Below are 18,351 nucleotides of genomic sequence, written 5' to 3' on the forward strand. Positions count from 1 at the left end.
CCTGTGTCTTCTTTTGGTCAAACACGGTACAGTGGTACTGTGCTCAAGGGAGATCACCTATTCCTGATTCAAGTGCTACCAAATCTTTCCCTTACAGTTGGTGGCTTGGGATTTCTGGAGTCAAATCTGGAAACTGGGGAAAGGCAGTTATGGCTGTGACACGTGGACAAGAAAGGCAACCTTTATGTAAGCTTACGCCAAAATGTTCTGTTAAATTTCTGTAGCAAAGTTAGGTTGAATAAATTTATTGCTACTTTTCAAATTTATACATAAGTTTTTACCAAATGTGCATTTTCATTAATGAGTTCATTTAAAGACCAAAGGTGTAGAAGTTTTGCCCATCTAGGAGTTAATGGTATCCAGGTTGGCAAAGAGCTTATGCAGCTGTTTGCTGCCAGTATGACTCCTGTTAGAAGTACAGTTGGAAAGATGAAAATATGTAGGCCTTTAACTTAAAATAATTTGGTTTCAGTAAATGATTGGTCTGCCATGGACCTGTCTAAACTATAAGCCATGTGATTTATTTTCAAACGGTGTTTGTACATGTGAGCATACTGAAAAAGCCTAAGCTTTAAGCTGGGTAAAAGCCATTTTCAAATAAGGATTTTTGTTATGATTAACTTACTATTGCACAAGTAAGTTGAATGATGCCGCAGAATTATGCTCGAAACATTGACATACTGGGTAATAGGGCAGTGCAACTAGAGTACAACATAAAAGTTGCATGCTTAGCCCAGTCTCTCACTTGTTTGAGCACCACCTGCTGGTAGATACTGCAAACTAGTTACTTTTGTTACTTCCGCATTAGTTGCACTTGTTCAATGTGACTGAGGAGGAACTGTTTGATAAACTTGGATTGGGCAAGCAAGGTTGATTTTTTTTTTTTCTTTTTTTTTTATCCACTAAGTTATGAATTATTGGAGATGAAGTTAAGTGATAGTGTTATCTCCTGGTGCCTGGTCTCACCATTATGCAAAGCGGTGCACTGCCACATTTTCAAAGTCCACTTGCCTTCAGGGAGTTTAAATTGAGACGCAACGCTACCTAGTAACTCCGTGGCCTAGCAGGAGTATATTTGTGTAGTGTGGTGGCCAGACTGGATTTTGGTTCTGTCAAGAACCCACCTCTTTAAATTTTATGTTCATCCTGATAACAAATTTTTGTTTTAAAGATCAGGGAGGTGATGCTGGAAATACCAGTTTAGGTTGCCTGTACAGCTTCATGGGGTGTGACAATTCTTTGGGTGAGCAGAATTGCTGCTTCTGAGACAAGAGTTTATGGCTGTGGGCATGCAAGCATGTGCTTCCCTAATATGGCAGATTTTCAGGGAATATAGCAATTAGTAAAGCCCATACTAGAGTAGGCAGCTTTTTCTTTTGGTTTTTGGAAACCTGATGGTGTCTAAAAGGACCGGGGTCTCAGCTGCTCTGCATAAGGGTTAAGTACTTTGATCCTTGTCAGCCCTGGGAGAATGCCTTCCTCTGAAGGCACTTGGGTGCCAGAAAGGAGCCTAGGCTTCCCTCGGAGAAAGTCTGAAGCAGGTGACCTGCCTATCTCTTTATGTGATGCCTGGTCATACAGGCATTCTGAATGGGATCAGGTCAAAAGCTATTTTTTTCTGCTGGCACCTTAACTAGGGTAAAATTTACCTTCCAAATCGGATCATGAACTATTTGAACACAATCTGCTACTGAGTACTGGTCAGAACAATTTTAGCTTTATAAGTTAGTAGCATTCACTGTTTGGATTTTGGTCACTTGAGTGTTTCAGAGCACTTCAAAAAGTGTTCAGTTTAGAGACTTGGTTTTTGAAATGTCCTTGTCTGATAAGTTTGTAGTCATTGAAGTATACCTGGGGCCTGTGGAGGTGGTTCAAAGGGCTGGAGTTCATTTATGACAGGCCCAGGGCCCTGGGGTTGTTTGATCCCCATCACCATGTGCACTCTAGCACGCATAGGAGGGCGCCAAGCACTGCCAGGAGAACACAAACCAGAAGTGTTCCAATGTAGTCCTCCATTGGTATTCCAATGTTAGTGTTGTACTGGGGAGTGGGGGATGGAGTTTGGAGAGGACATACCCAGTGGTCCTTGGAAGCTACTCCTAGTAATGCAGGATCACACAAACTGGAGATATGGATTTAAGGTCATATACATACAACCATAGGCACACTTCCTTGTGCACAGTGCTTTGTTTTGGGTTTAAGGGGTTGCATTTGGCGCTGGGGATCCACTCCAGCAGGCAAAGTGTCTACAAAGAGTTTATTCAGCTCTCTTCCCAACCCGGTTTAGTGTCTTGTCAGATTTAGGTACTGTATTGACTGCCACCGAAAGTTACTACTTCCACCACCATGCAGTTTACTCTCCCTGGTAACCACTATTCTTTACAGTTCTGTTTTATGAGTGAAAACAAAAACCATTTCATTTCACTTAGCATAATACCCTTTGGACCCATCCATGTTGTTGGAAATAAGTTAATCTTAAACTGGGTATTCTGGGATCGGGGGTGGATGGATGTGCTTGCTTTGTATACAGCTGATCCAATTTGGAATCTTAGCACTGTCGGGAATCCTAGCACCTGAGTAAGGCTGGCTGTGGCCCCCACAGTAAGCTGAGTTAATAGTAATCCATTGTGAATATATACCGTATTCATTATTGGATACTTAGATTGTCCTTACACACCAAATTATTTTACCAAATACTATCAAGTAGTATTTTCTAGTATTAGGTATTTAAATATTAGGCCTGTTTTCTACACAGAATTAAAATCGACGAATTGTGAAAAGTGCCCCCCCAAAGTGATGAATTCCTGAACCAGATTTTGTTTGGAATTTTTTGTTACTTTGGGTCACATCCAGTTCCCAGCAATGCTCTCTAGATTTGCTTGGGGCAGAACACCCAGGGGTGCTTGGGGAACTGGATCAAACCTAGATATCCTGCTCGTAAAACATGCTTAGCCATTGAACTCTGAGCCCCTAAACCCAAGAATTTGACAAAGTTTGAAGCATAACCTAAAGATGGGCACTGTTATAAGCAATTTTTCCTTTTTTCTCTGTGTGAAGCAAGATAGTTTTTATTGAAACTTAGATGTGAGGACAAAGAAAGTACATTTTTGAGCGAGAACGTGGGCTTCAGACACAGGAGAGGTAGCCGTTCAAGGTAGATGGCAAGCTAGAAAGCCTGTATGTATAAGCACTTTTTTCCAGACCCTAGAGATTCATCTCTTCAGTTCCATCCTCTTCAGTTCTGGTTCCTCCAGTGAAGGATGATGACTGAAAAAGGGTGAGGACACCTTGATTTTAGTCATTCTTAGTACAGAATGTAAAAATCCTGACGAGTTTTACTATTTGATTTTGGGGCCAAACGTGGTGCTCACAGTTCACTCCTTGCTCTGTGCTCAGGGATCACTCCTTGGGACTCACCAAATGGGATGCAAGGATCAAACTTGGGTCTTCCACACCAAGACAAGCCCCTCGACCCACTGAACTCTGGTCCCACAAAATTTGCTCTTATTAAAATTTATCTTAATATATCTTGGTTGCTTTTTCTACTGAGTTGAATACTGAGCTTGCTCCCACTCAAGCTTTTCTTGACTGTTATATTCAAAATTTCCCAAGTGAGCAACTCTGGGAAAAGACTGGCAACCCATTTCCTGTGTATCATGATGACCTACTTATGTTATATTTATTTTTGTTTCAGGGGTATATATCGGGTTATACCCCTGGCTCTACATTCAGGAATCTCCTAGCAGTTCCAGGCTCAGGAAACCATATGTGATTCTGAGGATAGAACCTGGTTAACTGGATGCAAAGCAGGGACCTTACCCACTGTGCTGACTCTCTGGTCCCAAACTACATAGATTTTTATTTTATTTTATTTTGCTTTTTGGATCACACTCAGCGATGCACAGGGGTTACTCCTGGCTCTGACTCAGGAATTGCCCCTGGCAGTGCTCAGGGGACCAAATGGGATGCTGGGAATCGAACTCAGGTCGACCGTGTGCAAGGCAAATGCCCTGCCTGCTGTGCTACTGCTCCAGCCCCCCTACATAGATTTTAGATTGCAGATCACATGCTCATTCATTTGACATCAAAATACTGAATAAACAAATCCAGGCAGTTTAGAATTACAGATGCATTCTGAACTTGGGATCATATCTTGGAGTGAATAGCAGGAGTTCTGGGTCATGTATGAATATAGCATGCTGTTTCAAATGAGAGTACTAAAATTCAGACCTTCAGATTTCTTTGTTTATTTTTGGGCCACATCTTGTGGTGCTCAGGGCTTACTCCTGGCTCTGCCCTCAGGAATTATACTTGGCAAGGTTCAGGGGTCCATATGGGATGCTGGGAATCGAACCCAGGTTAGGCACGTGCAAGATAAGCGGCTTACCCGCTAAGCTCTCTCTCTGACCCCATCACCATGCTGTTTTTAAATCTTTCTGGGTTTGGAAAGCCTGGAGCAGTAGTACAGCGGGTAGGACATTTGCCTTGCATGCGGCCAACCCGGGTTTGATTCCCAGCATCCCATATGGTCCTCCAAGCAGCGCCAGGAGTAATTCTTGGGTGCAGAGTCAGGAGTAATACCCCTGTGCATCGCCAGGTGTGACCCAAAAAAGCCAAAATAAATTTAAAAAAATAAATAGATCTTCCTGAGCTTGACTTGTTTAGTTTTTCAAAACATCCTTCTTGACTTCCAAATCCCTAATTTCTCACCCAGGTGGCATCAAGATCATCTCCAGTATTTACAAATCTTACTTGCTCGGTAGTGAGTTTATTTTTATTTTTTTTATTTTTAATTTTGGTTTTTGGGCACCCACCCCCAAAGATAGATGATCAAGGGTTACTCCTGGCATCACTACTCCCAGCAAGCTCAGGGGACTACATAGGGTGCTGGGGATTGAATCTGGTCAGCTGTGTTCAAGGCAAATGCCCTACCTGCAACTATAACTCCAGCCCCAAACATTACTAATTTTTTTAATTGAATCATAGGGAGGCACACAGAGGATTGGATTTAAGTCCTATAATGTTCCAATACCCATCCCTTCATCAGTGTACATTTCCCACTACCAGTGTCCCAAGTTTCTCTGCCGCCACCTCCCCACCGTTCCTGCCCCAATTATATTTAATTGGATAGAAGACAGTTTCTCCATTCCTAGCAGTGGACTTTTGTTGGCAGGGCTTGTGGTCCATACAGTGCTGGAAGTCAGATATGAGACTTTATGCCCTAAGACATGTGCTTCCACCCAGGGAGCTATCTCCTATGCCCCATCACTGTCACTGTCATCCTGTTGGTCATCGATTGCCTCGAGCAGTCCCCAGTAACGTCTCTTTCGTCCTAGCCCTGAGATTTTAGAAAGTGCCACATTCGAGGCTCTTTCAGGGTCAGGAGAATGAGACCCATCATTGTTACTGGTTTTGGCATATTGAACACGCCACGGGGAGTTTGCCAGACTCTGCCGTGTGGGCAGGATACTTTTGGTAGCCTGCCAGGTTCTCCAGAGTAAGGACTAGATGATAAGATGTCGTTTCCGGGAGCAGGGTTTTGGCCTCTGGGTCTTGGCCATTGATGGGATTACAAGGCGCCGGGGACAGTTGGTGGGTGTAACGCCTACATACTGGAAGATGGCGGATCTGGGTGAAGGAGGCCCAGTCCCGATCTGAGCAGGCTTGGAGATCTACACCCCGGGTCCCGCACACCTGGGTTCCTCTGCCGGTTCCTTCATGCGTGAGGCTAGTCCGAACGTGGAGAGTGGTCTTACGCATGACTGTGGCTGGAACCGGAGGTCTTCAGCTGCCAAGGCTCTGCTCGGGTTGGGGAGGGGAAACTCAACCCACCCTCCTCCTATGCCCCATAGTGTGCTATTAATGTGACTCGAGAGAAATAAACTTACTTCGACTTTGTTTCCTCAGTGGATGCATTTAAACTAGTTGATCAGAGAGTATAAGAACTCTGATAAGAAAAGCAATCCCTTTCATCATCTGTCCAGTGGACATAATACCATGTTTATTTTTGACCACACCTACCTGGGGGTGCTGCTGCTTTGGCTCAGTACTCAAGGGTCACTCCTAGCAGTCCTTGGAGGACCATGTGGTATCTGCTGTCAAATTTTCATCTCCCTCATGTAAGACATGCCCTGAAGCTCTTTGAGCTCTTTCTCCAGCCTCTTTTTCTGTATTATTTAATTTAATTATTTAGTTTTTGTTTGGTGGGATCCTACCGGGCAGTACTCAGAGCTCACTCATGGGTCTGTGTTCAGGGATCACTTCTGGCGGGCTTGAGGGGCCATATGAGATGTCAGGGGTTGAACATGGGTCTGCCTGTTCAAGATAAGTGCAAGGCAAGTGCCCTACCTGCTCGACTATTCACTCTGGCTCCCATGTATTATTAATTTTAAATATCTGCAGTATATTGTCATTGTTGTGATAATTTTGCATCTGGAATCCACTAGTTAAATACAGGTGTGGATTTTGTCCCATCTGATAGAATATTTGTGTTTCTGGTGTTTCATTTAAATTATAGATAAGTGCTGAACAAATTAGGTCCCAAAACAGAGACCTTGTATTACAGTAGAAAATTATTCTTTGAGGGCCGGAGCAGCAGTACAGTGGGTAGGGTGTTTGCCTTGCACATGGTCAAAGCAGGTTTGATCCCCAGCATCCTATAAGGTCCCCCGAGCACCACGAGAAGTGATTCCTGAGTGCAGAACCAGGAGTAACCCCTGAGCATCAGCAGGTGTAACCCAAACCACCACCACCACCACCCCCAAAAAAGAAAAGAAAATTATTCTTTGAATATAGTGGTTCAACTCAACTAATAGCAAAATCACTTTGTATACTAGCAGTTGAAAAACACCAAAGTAAAAAACATCAAACACATAATTCTTTTTCCTTTTCTTCAGAAAACCTTCAGGTCACCATTATATGCTTCACTGTTTTAATATTTTTTTGTGTGGTGTGTGTGTGTGTGTGTGTGTGTGTGTGTGTGTGTGTGTGTGTGTGGTTCCAAGGACTAAACCTGGGCCTTTCCTATGTGCTCTAACACCGAGCACCTCCAAGTTTGGCCCAAACACACACACACTCACATACACACACACACACACACGCACACACACACACACACAATGGATGAGAAAATATCTATGTAGAAAGCACTGTAGCACTGTTCATTGTTCATCCTCCCGTTCATCGATTTGCTCAAGCGGGCACCAGTAACGTCTCACAACATATTGTGAGACTTGTTGTTATTGTGTTTGGCGTATCGAATATACCACGAGTAGCTTGCCAGACTTTGCCGTGTGGGCAAGATACTCTCGGTAGCTTGCCAGGCTCTCCGAGAGAGGCGGAGGAATCGAACCTGGGTCGGCCACGTGCAAGGCAAATGACTAAGAAATATTTATATATATATGTTTATATATATATATATATATATATATATATATATTCCTTCTCTGTCTTTTCCAGATTTTATCTATTTCAGGCTCTTTGTCTAACTTCACCTTAGGACACATCAAAACAACAACTTTGGAAGTCTGGATATTGTCTCTAAAAGATGTCTTTTGAGATACTCTCTAAATATAGTTATTACTTATATAAAGCAGAATATCTTTTTTCTTATTATCTCACTCCTACTTTGGACAACCTGGCAGGCTACCGAATGTAACCTGCCCACACGGCAGAGTCTGGCAAACTCCCCTTAGTGTACCCAATATGCCAAATACCAGTAACAATGATGGGTCTCATTCTCCTAACCCTGAAAGAGCCTTGAATATGGCACTTTTTAAAATCTCAGGGCTAGGACGAAGGAGACGTTAGTGGGGCCTGCTTGAGGCAATCGACGAACAACAGGATGGTTGTGATCGTGATTTTCTTCCCCCCCCCTTTTATTTAAGAAAAATTTTTTTGGGCTACACCCATTAAGGCTTACTCCCGGCTCAGTACTCAGTCCTGGTGAGGGTTCAGCAACCATCATGTTGTCAGGGATTGAACCCGGATAAGCTGCATGCAAGGCTAGTGCCACATTCACTGTACTATAATTTCTGCTTGCTCCAGCCCATAAAAATGAATATTTTTCTATTTTCCGAATCAACCTTTCTCTCTTTTATTATTAAATAGGATTTGAGCCTGTGCTGTATTGCTAAGCCACATCCCCAGTGCCCAAATACCTATCAAGCTGGAGAGAGGTACAGAGGGTAGTACAGAGGGCAAGGTACTTGCCTTGCATGCTGCCAACTCCAGTTTGCACCTTGGCACACACACGGTCCCTAGGTGCCACCAAGAATGATTCCAAAGCGCAGAGCCAGGAATAGCAACCCAGCAGTGCTGGATAAGGTCCAACCCATCCTTGTCCTGATAGGATAGACCTAAGTCAAAAGTAGGTGGTTCCATTTATCCATTTCTGAGAGTAACTGGCACTAAAAGCCAACAAGCACACAGTGTGGTGTGACCCTGCAGGTGTGGTTCCGGGGGTGAAATACCAGATGGCCAGGACTGGAAGAAAAACTCTGTGGTTACACTTTCATGTGACTCAGGGAACATCCTACTTGGTGACGTGATCAACTGTAGGGTTGCCACATAAGCAATTTGCCTGGAGTCACTCAAATTTGAGGAAGTGATTCTGCCTTCTGGCGAGGGGTTCTAGAACGTTTTCTGAGCTCTGGGCGTTAGCATGGCACCAAAGGAAGGGCCTCACCCAGCCCTTACCTGCACCCTCTGTTCAGCTGTCTCCTGATCCTTTGTACTTGTATGGTGAGCCTCCTCCAGGATCCTAGATCCTGCATAGTACTGGCAATTCAGTAAATGTGTCACAAGAAACAAAATGTGTATTCAGCTGTGCTTGGGAGATCATCTCACAGCTAGTCTTAGTATTGAGATGAAGGAATGGATTTTTTTTTTTTTTTTGGTGGGGGCTATACTCAGTGGTGCTCGGGGGTTACTCCTGGCTCTGCACTCAGGATCATTCATTCCTAGTGAGGCTCAGGAAATGAAAAAGGCTCAAAAAAAGAGAAAATGCAGTAAACTTGAATACATTGTTTGATATGGGGTGCCAAGGATCGAATCCAGGACAGCCACATGCAAGATAAATACTGTATCCGCTGTACTAGCGCTCTGTGGATCTTTTGGAACTCAATTTCTCTTTATTTATTAATTTATTGCTTTTTGGGTCACACCTGGCGATGCTGAGGGGTTATTCCTGGCTCTGCACTCAGGAATTACTCCTGGCAGTGTTCAGATCATATGGGATGCTGGGAATTGAACCCCGGTCGACTGCATGCAAGGCAAACGCCCTACCCGCTGTGCTATCACTCCAGCCCTCAATTTCTCTTTTGCTTTTCGTTTGTTCTTGGCTCACACCCGGCAGTGCTCAAGGCTTACTCCTAGCTTGACTGTTTGGTACTCAAGGCTCATTTCTGGATCTGCTCTCAGATATCACTCCTGGTGGGCTTGACGTACCATATGGGGTGCTGGGGATCAAACCTCCATCAGCTATATCCAAGACAAGCACCCGACCCACTGGAGGGGTCACTCCTGGAGGCTTGAGGGACCTTATGGGATGCCAGGGACAGAACCCAGGTTGGCTGCATGCAAGGATAGTACTATCTCTCAATCCCTCTTTTCGTTGTTCAGTGTTGGGGACCAAATCCAGGGCCTCACTCATCATGTGATTTACCCCTGAGACGCATCCCCAGTCTGCTCATAGTTTGTAATTGCTCACAAGTGTTTCTCCTTCATTGAAAAGAAAGAAGTGGTGGGGGAGAGGATACACCTGTGGTAAGGTGTGGTGGTAGTACTCAGGTCACTCCTGGTTCTGTGTTTGGGGATTGTTCCTGGCAGTGTTTGAGGGGCCATGTGTGGCCATGGGTCAAACTTGGGCCTCCTGCATGTCAAGTGTGCACTCAGTGTATTGAGCTCTCGCCAGCCCCAGGTGTTTTTCTTTGAATCTCTTATACCTGAGGTTGCTCTGTGTGAAACTGAAAAAAAAAAAATGCAGTAAGCGTAAATACATTGTTTGAAAGACAGAGACGCGCGCTCACAATAAAGCAAGAGCGTGAGCAAGAGAGAATCAGTTCTTTCATCTTAGGTATAGTATAGTCTAGAATATTCCTTTTAAATACTTTCAAGAAAGTACTTTTTATTTTCTTCATGTACTGTCGTAATTTTGGATTGACTTTTTTTTTAAAAAAAGGGTATAGACTAAATTCAAAAAAGGAAGGAAGGGGGCCTGGAGTGATAGCACAGCGGGTAGGGTGTTTGCCTTGCATGCGGCCGACCCGGGTTTGAGTCCCAGCATCATATCGTCCCCTGAGCACCGCCAGGAGTAATTCCTGAGTGCAAAAGGAAGGAAGGAAGGAAGGAAGGAAGGAAGGAAGGAAGGAAGGAAGGAAGGGAGGAAGAGGGATATATATATATGGATATATATATATATATATATATATATATATACACACACACACACACACACACACATATGCGCTTGCCTTGCATGTAGCTGTTCTGGGTTCCATCCCCGGGTTTTATATGGTCCCCCAGCTCTGCAGGAGTGATCTCTGAACCCAGATCAGGAGTAGCTAGCCCCTTTCCAACGTTAAGATAAGTGAAAAATTTAAGGGAATTCACAGATAGGGACGTCAGAATAGCTCAGTTGTAGAATGCTTGCCTTGCACGTATGAAGCCTTGGATGTGAGCCCCTGCACCACTTCTCTCTCCCCTGCAAAATAGATGTTGAACCAACTAAATACTAAGAAAATATTGTCTTAAGTACTTCAAAGTATTTCAAGTCTGGACCGGCCATGTGCCTCAGTGGCAGAGCTCATGTTTTGCATGTGTGAGGCCCTGGATTTGATTTCAGGGCCTCTGCTAAACAGAACAAAAAGAAGTATTTCAGATTAGCAGAAGGTATTGTCGAGTGAAATGCAGGGGTCAGGGGGACAGTAAGCGCGTAGGGCACTTGCCTTGGACACAACTGGTGCAGGTTTGATTCCTGTCACCCCATATGGTACTTTAAGTCCCCCAGGAGTGATCCCTGAGCTCACAGCACATAGCACATGCTATTCATAACAAGCCACACAAAAGCGAGTGGGGGGAGATTGTCTGACAGAGAGGCAGGGGGAGGGATGGGTGTGGGGGGGGGTTGCTGGGGACATTGGTGGTGGAGGATGTGCACTGGTGGAGGGTTGGGTGTCTAATCATTGTGTGACGAAAACTCTGACAGTGAAGCTTTGTAACTATCTCACAGTGATTCACTAAAAAAAAATAATAATAATGTGGAGTTCATGCCCAATTCAATCAGCTTGACCAATGCCTGAATAAATAGCAGTACTCCTACATTAAAGAGAGAGAGGGCTGGAGCGATAGCACAGCAGGTAGGGCGTTTGCCTTGCACACGGCCAACCCGGGTTCAATCCCCACCATCCCATATGGTCCCCCCAAGCACCGCCAGGAGTAATTCCTGAGTGCAGAGTCAGGAGTAACCCCTGAGCATTGCCAGGTATGACCCAAAAAGCAGAAAAGAGAGAGAGAGAGAGAGAGAGAGAGAGAGAGAGAGACAGACAGACAGACAGACAGAGAGCGACAGACAGCACACAGAGAGACACAGAGAGAGACAGCGACAGAGGAACACAGAGACAAAGAGATAGAGAGACAGATGGAGAGAGAGACAGAGAGACACAAAGAGACACAAAGTGGAAGACAGGGAGAGATGGAGAGACAAAGAGAGAAAGATAGAGATTTCTGTTCTAAATAATTTAGCAGGGATGGAGAAACTTGGTATTCAGCGAAGAAGCTCCATCCTGGGGAAAAGCCCACTGAAAGGAAATTTTGAAGAGGTCAGAATGCTTAAATTCGTGTCCAAATAACAACTTGCAATTTTATTGTCATTACATCACTTCATCAGCTACTGTAACACCACTGGAACAACACGATCTTTACTATGTCTCATTATTTCACAAATAAGCAGAGGATCAGTTATCGATAAACTCATTAAAAAGGTTTCAGACAATGAGATGCAGACACAAATAATTCATTTGGCTTTCAGAAGAAAATGTAGCAAGGAACCAGGGTGTGTACCTTGTATGTTTGACGTCCAGAGTTCCGACCCCATCACAACATGCCTCCTGCCTCCAGTACTGCAGGGTGGTCCCTAGCCCTGCTGGGCCCTGGGAGCTCCATTACCAGCCCGAGAACTGGCTGTACACTGGGATTGGCCCCCAGGCCCAGCACAGCTAGGGAGACCCCGCCTCAAAATACAAACACGAAAATGTGGCAAAACACAACATGTTTACCATCTTAACCTTTTTTTTTTTTCCTTTTTGGGTCACACCCGGCAATGCTCAGAGTGTTACTCCTGGCTCTGCACTCAGAAAATACTCCTGGCGGTGCTCAGAGGACCATATGGGATGCTGGGAATCGAACCCGGGTCGGCTGCATGCAAGGAAAACGCCCTACCTGCTGTTCTTTCACTCCAGCCCAGTCTTAACCATTTTTAGGGACTTCCCAAGCAGTGCTCCAGGGCCCTGGCAGGGGCCACTTCCTGAGACCCTTAGCAACTGGTTCAGTGCTATATCCTAGTGGTAGAGCACTGCTCAGGCCCAGAGAGCCACCAAGGTCACACCTGGCTCTGCCGAGGGGCCGATGCAGTGCTGGACCCCTTTGCACATGCAAAGCAAAGGCATGAACCTGACCCCAGAGTTGTCTCCCCACCCACCAGTGAGCTTTTTTTTCTTTTAGGTTCCTGGTCCACATGTTTCGGTGTTTATGGATGACTTCCGGTTCGTGCTCTTCAGGCAGAGTCATCTCACTTCCAGAGGTGCTTGGGAGACAACGTACCCAGGTCTCCTGCAGGCAAAGTTAGAGACGCTAACTTGTGAAGTGGCTGTTCCAGTACCTTACTCATGTTTTGGCCACACCCCCCAGTTCTCAGGGATCCTATGTGGTGCCAAGGATGGGACCTCTGCAGCCACATGCAAGGTAAGCACCTTCACCCCGTTCTGTCGCTCCAGCACCTTAACCTGGGAACAAGGGATTGAATCATACCCAGTGGTGCTCAGGAGTCAACTCTGGCGGTGTTTTGAGAACTCTTTGGGGTTTCAGGGAAAAACCAGGGTTGGAATGATGCTAGCCAAATTCCTTGGCCTTGATCACTTCTACTATTTCGATTAAGTTCCCCCCTGCTTAATCTTTTTTTTTTTTTTGCTTTTTGGGTCACACCCGGCGATGCACAGGAATTACTCCTGGTTCATGCACTCAGGAATTACTCCTGGCAGTGCTCGGGGGACCATATGGGGTTCTGGGAATCGAACCGGGGTTGACTGCGTGCAAGGCAAACGCCCTACCCGCTGTGCTACCGCTCCAGCTCCCTCGGTGTATTTTTTTGTATTTCCTCACTTCCCACCCACACTTTCCTAGGCAGTTGTTGTGACGATGGGGCCACACACACACTGGCTACAGTGCACCCAGAGTTTTAGCTGTCGTGCTCACCCAGGGTCCAACCTCAGGTGATCGTGCTGACACTGTCGAGGTGTCCACCGAGGTTTGCATTTGTTGCTGTGACAAGCTTGCACACAGGCTTGTCAGGGCGAGCACTCTTGGTTGAGGCACAGAAGTCAGAGGTGTGGTGCTCCCATGTGTGCTTGTGGGAGTGGCCTGGGAACTCCCAGGTCTTTTTGGCTAGGGGCCACACCTGGAGGTCCTGGGGAGACCATGCATGCAGTGCCAGGGATGGGACCTGGGCTCCCTCATTCGAATTATGCACTGAGCCCCTTGAGCTGCTTCTCCTGCCCATGCCCTTCCTAACTGGGGGCTGCATGGCTTTGTGGTGCTCGCACACCTTCCTGGCTGCAGTGTCTGTTGCCAGTGATGGTTTGCAGTGCTGGGAAGTCAAAGAGCAGAGTGGTCTTCTTCCACCTGGCCGATGTGGGTCACCAGGGGTTTGGTCTTATGAGCACATATTCTAAGTGCCAGCACTATTCCTCTGGGTCCTTTTTGTACATCTTCTTCGGAGAAAAGTTTATTCCGGTTTTTTGTACATTTTTTGTTGTTGTTGCTACTCTTAAGACATAGGAATCTTTTCTTGTGAATATAAAGTCCATGTCAGATACGTGATTCGCGAATATTTATGTTCTGTGGACCGCCTTCTCCACATTTGTTGTATCATTTGTCTTTTTTTTTGGGGGGGTGGTCATACCCGGTGATGCTCAGGGGTTACTCCTGGCTCCTGCAACTCAGGAATCACTCCTAGCAGTGCTTGGGGGACCATATGGGATGCTGGGAATCGAACCCGGGTCGGCCGCGTGGAAGGCAAAAGACCTACCCACTGTGCTATTGCTCCAGCCCCTCATTTGTCTTTTTGGTGTGTGTTTTGTTTTGGGGTTGGTTACACCCAGCAGGGGTTTGGGAGTTCCTCTGAGTCTGGAGCTATCTGGAGACTAACCATGATGGGCTGGGGATCGAATCCAGGGTCCCCTTCATGTAAAGCGTGTACCCGAGTCCCTTGAGCTATAGCACCATTGTTCTTAAATTAGCAGGTTACTAAAATGATCTGTGCAAGAAGTAATCTGAACATCTAGAAATAGCCTTTAATTTCACACGAGGAGCAGTGGAAAGCAGGGAGGCCTAGTACATAAAGACGGGGAGGAAATGATGCTGAAAAGAACAGGAGAACAGAAGAGTTCTGTGGACACAAAGAAGGAAAATACCAAAAGTGAGGAGTTATCATCATGTGTATGGAGTTTTTGTTCTGTTTTGTTGTGGACTCAGACCTGGTGGTGCTTAGAACCTGTGGCCCTTGGCTTCTGGTGCTCAGGGAACTAGCAAGGCAAATGTTCTACCACTGAGTCACATTTCTGACCCTGTGTCAAGTGTTTTCATTTAAATCATTAACTCTAGTCCTCCAGGTGTCAGCCAATTCAACCTGATGATTCAGTCTCAGGCTCAGTGCTGACACCTGGCAGCACTTGGGGACAAACCGACTGGTGCTGGGGATGAACTAGGTCCTCTGCAGGCAATACAGGCATAATTTTGCCTTCTCATCTTTGGTCTTACTTCACTGTATCACTGTCACTGTCACCCCGTTGTTCATCGATTTGCTCGAGCGGGCCCAGTAACGTCTCCATTGGAGACTTTGTTGTTACTGTGTCTGGCATATCGAATACGTCACGGGGAGCTTGCCAGGCTCTGCCATGCGGGCGAGATACTCTCAGTAGCTTGCCGGGCTCTCCGAGAGGGGCAGAGGAATCGAACTCGGGTCAGCAGTGTTGGCTGCGTGCAAGGCAAATGCCCTACCGCTGTGCTATCGCTCCAGCCCTGGTCTTACTTATTCCTTCAGAAAGCAAGCCCTGGGGACCAGACTGTGCAGCGGCTCACTCAGGCTCAATCCCTGGCACCCCATATGGTCTCCCAAGCCCGAGCAGAAGGGATTCCTGAGCAGTGCGAAATAGAAGCCCCAAATAAAAACAAAAAGTCCAAGTGTAAAGAAAGCCCCGAGTGTTCACACCTATGACTCCGACTCATTGTAACTTGCCAATGACATTAGAAATGTAGGTGCTCATGCCATATGAAAGTTGGACCATATGCAATATACCCTAAACTTACAGGGATGTTTATAAATTATTTTTTTCTGAATAAAAGTGGGGGGGGACTGAAGTGCAATAAAGTCAGTACAATCAAAGGGAGGAAGACAAAGAGGGAGCTTGTGAGAAAATTTGATTTCTACTCTGACGACAGCTTTCGTGCTGTCTCTAGCCACTGCCCTTGGACAGGGGATCCCTATGCTGAAAATTCTATGCATGTGCGGCCTAAGCCTTTTGTTTTTTCCCTAGTCCTAGGTACTGAAATTTCTTTGTTTTTTGGTTTGGGGGCCATACCCAGTGGTACTCAGGGCTTACTCTGGTTCTGCACTCAGGGACCACTTCTGGCCAGCTCGTGGACCACATGGGATGCCAGGGATTGAACCCAGGTCAGCTGCGTGCAAGGCAAAACCCTCCCCGCTCACTCCAGCCCTCTAGACTGGAGTTTCTGAAGTAGAAACTTTCAGTCTCGGTTGAAACCAAAAAAAGGGATAAAATTCCTTACGGCAATCAGCAATCCAACTTAAATTCTTGTCTAAAAGAGAACTTCATGGGGCTGGAGCGATAGCACAGCGGGTAGGGCGTTTGCCTTGCATGTGGCCGACCTGGGTTCGATTCCCAGCATCCCATATGGTCCCCCGAGCACTGCCAGGAGGAATTCCTGAGTGCAGAGCCAGGAATAACCTCTGAGCACCGCTGGATGTGACCCAAAAAAGCAAATAAATAAATAAATAAATAAATAAAAGAGAACTTCACAATTGAAGCCAGCATGATCTTGTGCATTCTACAGTCTTATCTATACTGTCCATCCTTCGACCAAACATTTTACAAATCTTTAGAACCTTATTTGTTGGGGGAGGGATGCGGAGGGGGATGGTAACTCCCAAGTGGTGCTTGAGTACCACGTGGTGAAATGCCAAGGATCAAACCCAGGTCTCGCGCACGCAAGGCGTATATATGCTCACGATTTGAGCAGTCTCCCCTCTTCTTAATTCTGCTGTTCTCTAGAAATAATACCTGCTTTCCAAACCATACGGCAGTGTGATCTGTCGTGGGTTGAGGAAATCGCAAATGCGGCCAACTTTCTGCTGGAGGATTTGTCACTGTTGGGGGATTTCTACCAGGCGACGGGATGAAGTAATGCTGCAGTTTTACATTTTTAGCTGTTTCCTCTCCCCATCTCCCAACTTCCAGGGCATGATAATCTGTAGTACTGGCTGGCAGTACCAGAAGGCAGGCTATTCTGAAGCAGTCTTTTAAATGAGGTAATTTTGCATAAATAAACATTTTTCGGGTTGGCTACTTTGGGGCCCTACCCAACAGTGCTCAGGGGTTACTCCCGGCCCAGTGCATCTCCTGGTGATGCTCAAGGGATCGTGTGGTGCCAGGGCACCCAGCAGGCGAAGTATGTGCACAGTCTGTTGATCTATTTCTTGGCTCCTGTTTCCAATTTTCAGGCCTCAAAGTTAATTATTTTTTGGTGCTCAAAGGCCAATACCAGTAATGCCAGGGGACCACATTCTAGCATTTCCCTTCGAGCAGAAAACATCTTTTTTCTCTTTTTTTCTTTTTGGGTCACAACCAGCGATGCACAGGGATTCCTCCTGGCTCTGCATTCAGGAATCACTCCTGCTGGTGCTCAGGGGACCATATGGGATGCTGGGAATCGAACCCGGGTCAACCGTGTGCAAGGCAAACGCCCTACCCACTGTGCTATCGCTCCAGCCCCCAAACATCTATTTTTATTGTTTTTTTCTTTTCTTTTTGGGTGATACCCAGCAATGCACAGGGTTTACTCCTGGCTCTGCACTCAGGAATTACCCCTGGCAGTGCTCAGGGGACCATATGGGATGCTGGGAATCGAACCTGGGTTAGTCGTGTGCAAGGCAAATGCCCTACCCACTTTGCTATTGCTCCAGCCCCAAAACATCTGTTTTTAAAAAATACAACACAGTATTACCAACCATATTGCTTTGGGCTAAGAATTCTGCCCGGGGCCAGAGAGATAGTATAGCAGGTAAGGTTCATGCAAGGCAAACAGTCGAGTATGGTTTAATGCCCAGCACTCCAGATAGTTCCCCAAGAACCACCAGAAGCGATCCCCGAGCAAAACCAGGAGTTAGCCCTAAACACCACCAAGTGTGGCTCCAAACCACGAGGAAAAGAAAAAAAGGGGGTTGGTGGGGAGTGGGGAAGAATTCTTCCCAGGACCAGGAATGACCACAACTGAAAGTAAACTTTCTACTTTCTGAAACTAGTAAATTGTCATTGCAGAATGATCCAGCAGTTGCGAATAACTTTTAACTTGTTACGGACCTTGACTGGCTTAGGAGAGCCTAAAATTAGAGGCAGCAAATCCAAGAAAACTGGGCAGTATCCAGGTGGCTGTATACAATTACAGCAGCAGCAACGCTGACACTTCACACCCACCAGCAGGCTTAGCACAGCCCGGCAGCCAGTGTGAGCGCAGGCCCTGGCAACTGTCACAGGCTGAAATGAGAGCGTCAACCCCAGCCCACACCGGAGTACAGCGCTGGTATTTTCAGGGACAATGAGCCCTGGCTACCCTCTGGTACCCCTGGCTACATTCATCCTCTGGTCTAGCCAGGAAGGTAGTCCAGTCCGAGCAGCCGGCCCAAAGGCCCCGGTGGCAGTCCCACCCCGATGGTGGGAGGGATATTGGGATCACTGGTGGTGGAAAATGGGCACTGGTGGAGGGACGGGTACTTGATCGTTGTATAACTGAAACCCAAGCACAAAAATTTGTAAGTCTACAACTGTACCTCATGGTGTT

This window comes from Sorex fumeus, unplaced genomic scaffold (assembly GCF_029834395.1).
Source record: "Sorex fumeus unplaced genomic scaffold, SorFum_2.1 ptg000008l, whole genome shotgun sequence".
Taxonomy (NCBI): domain Eukaryota; kingdom Metazoa; phylum Chordata; class Mammalia; order Eulipotyphla; family Soricidae; genus Sorex; species Sorex fumeus.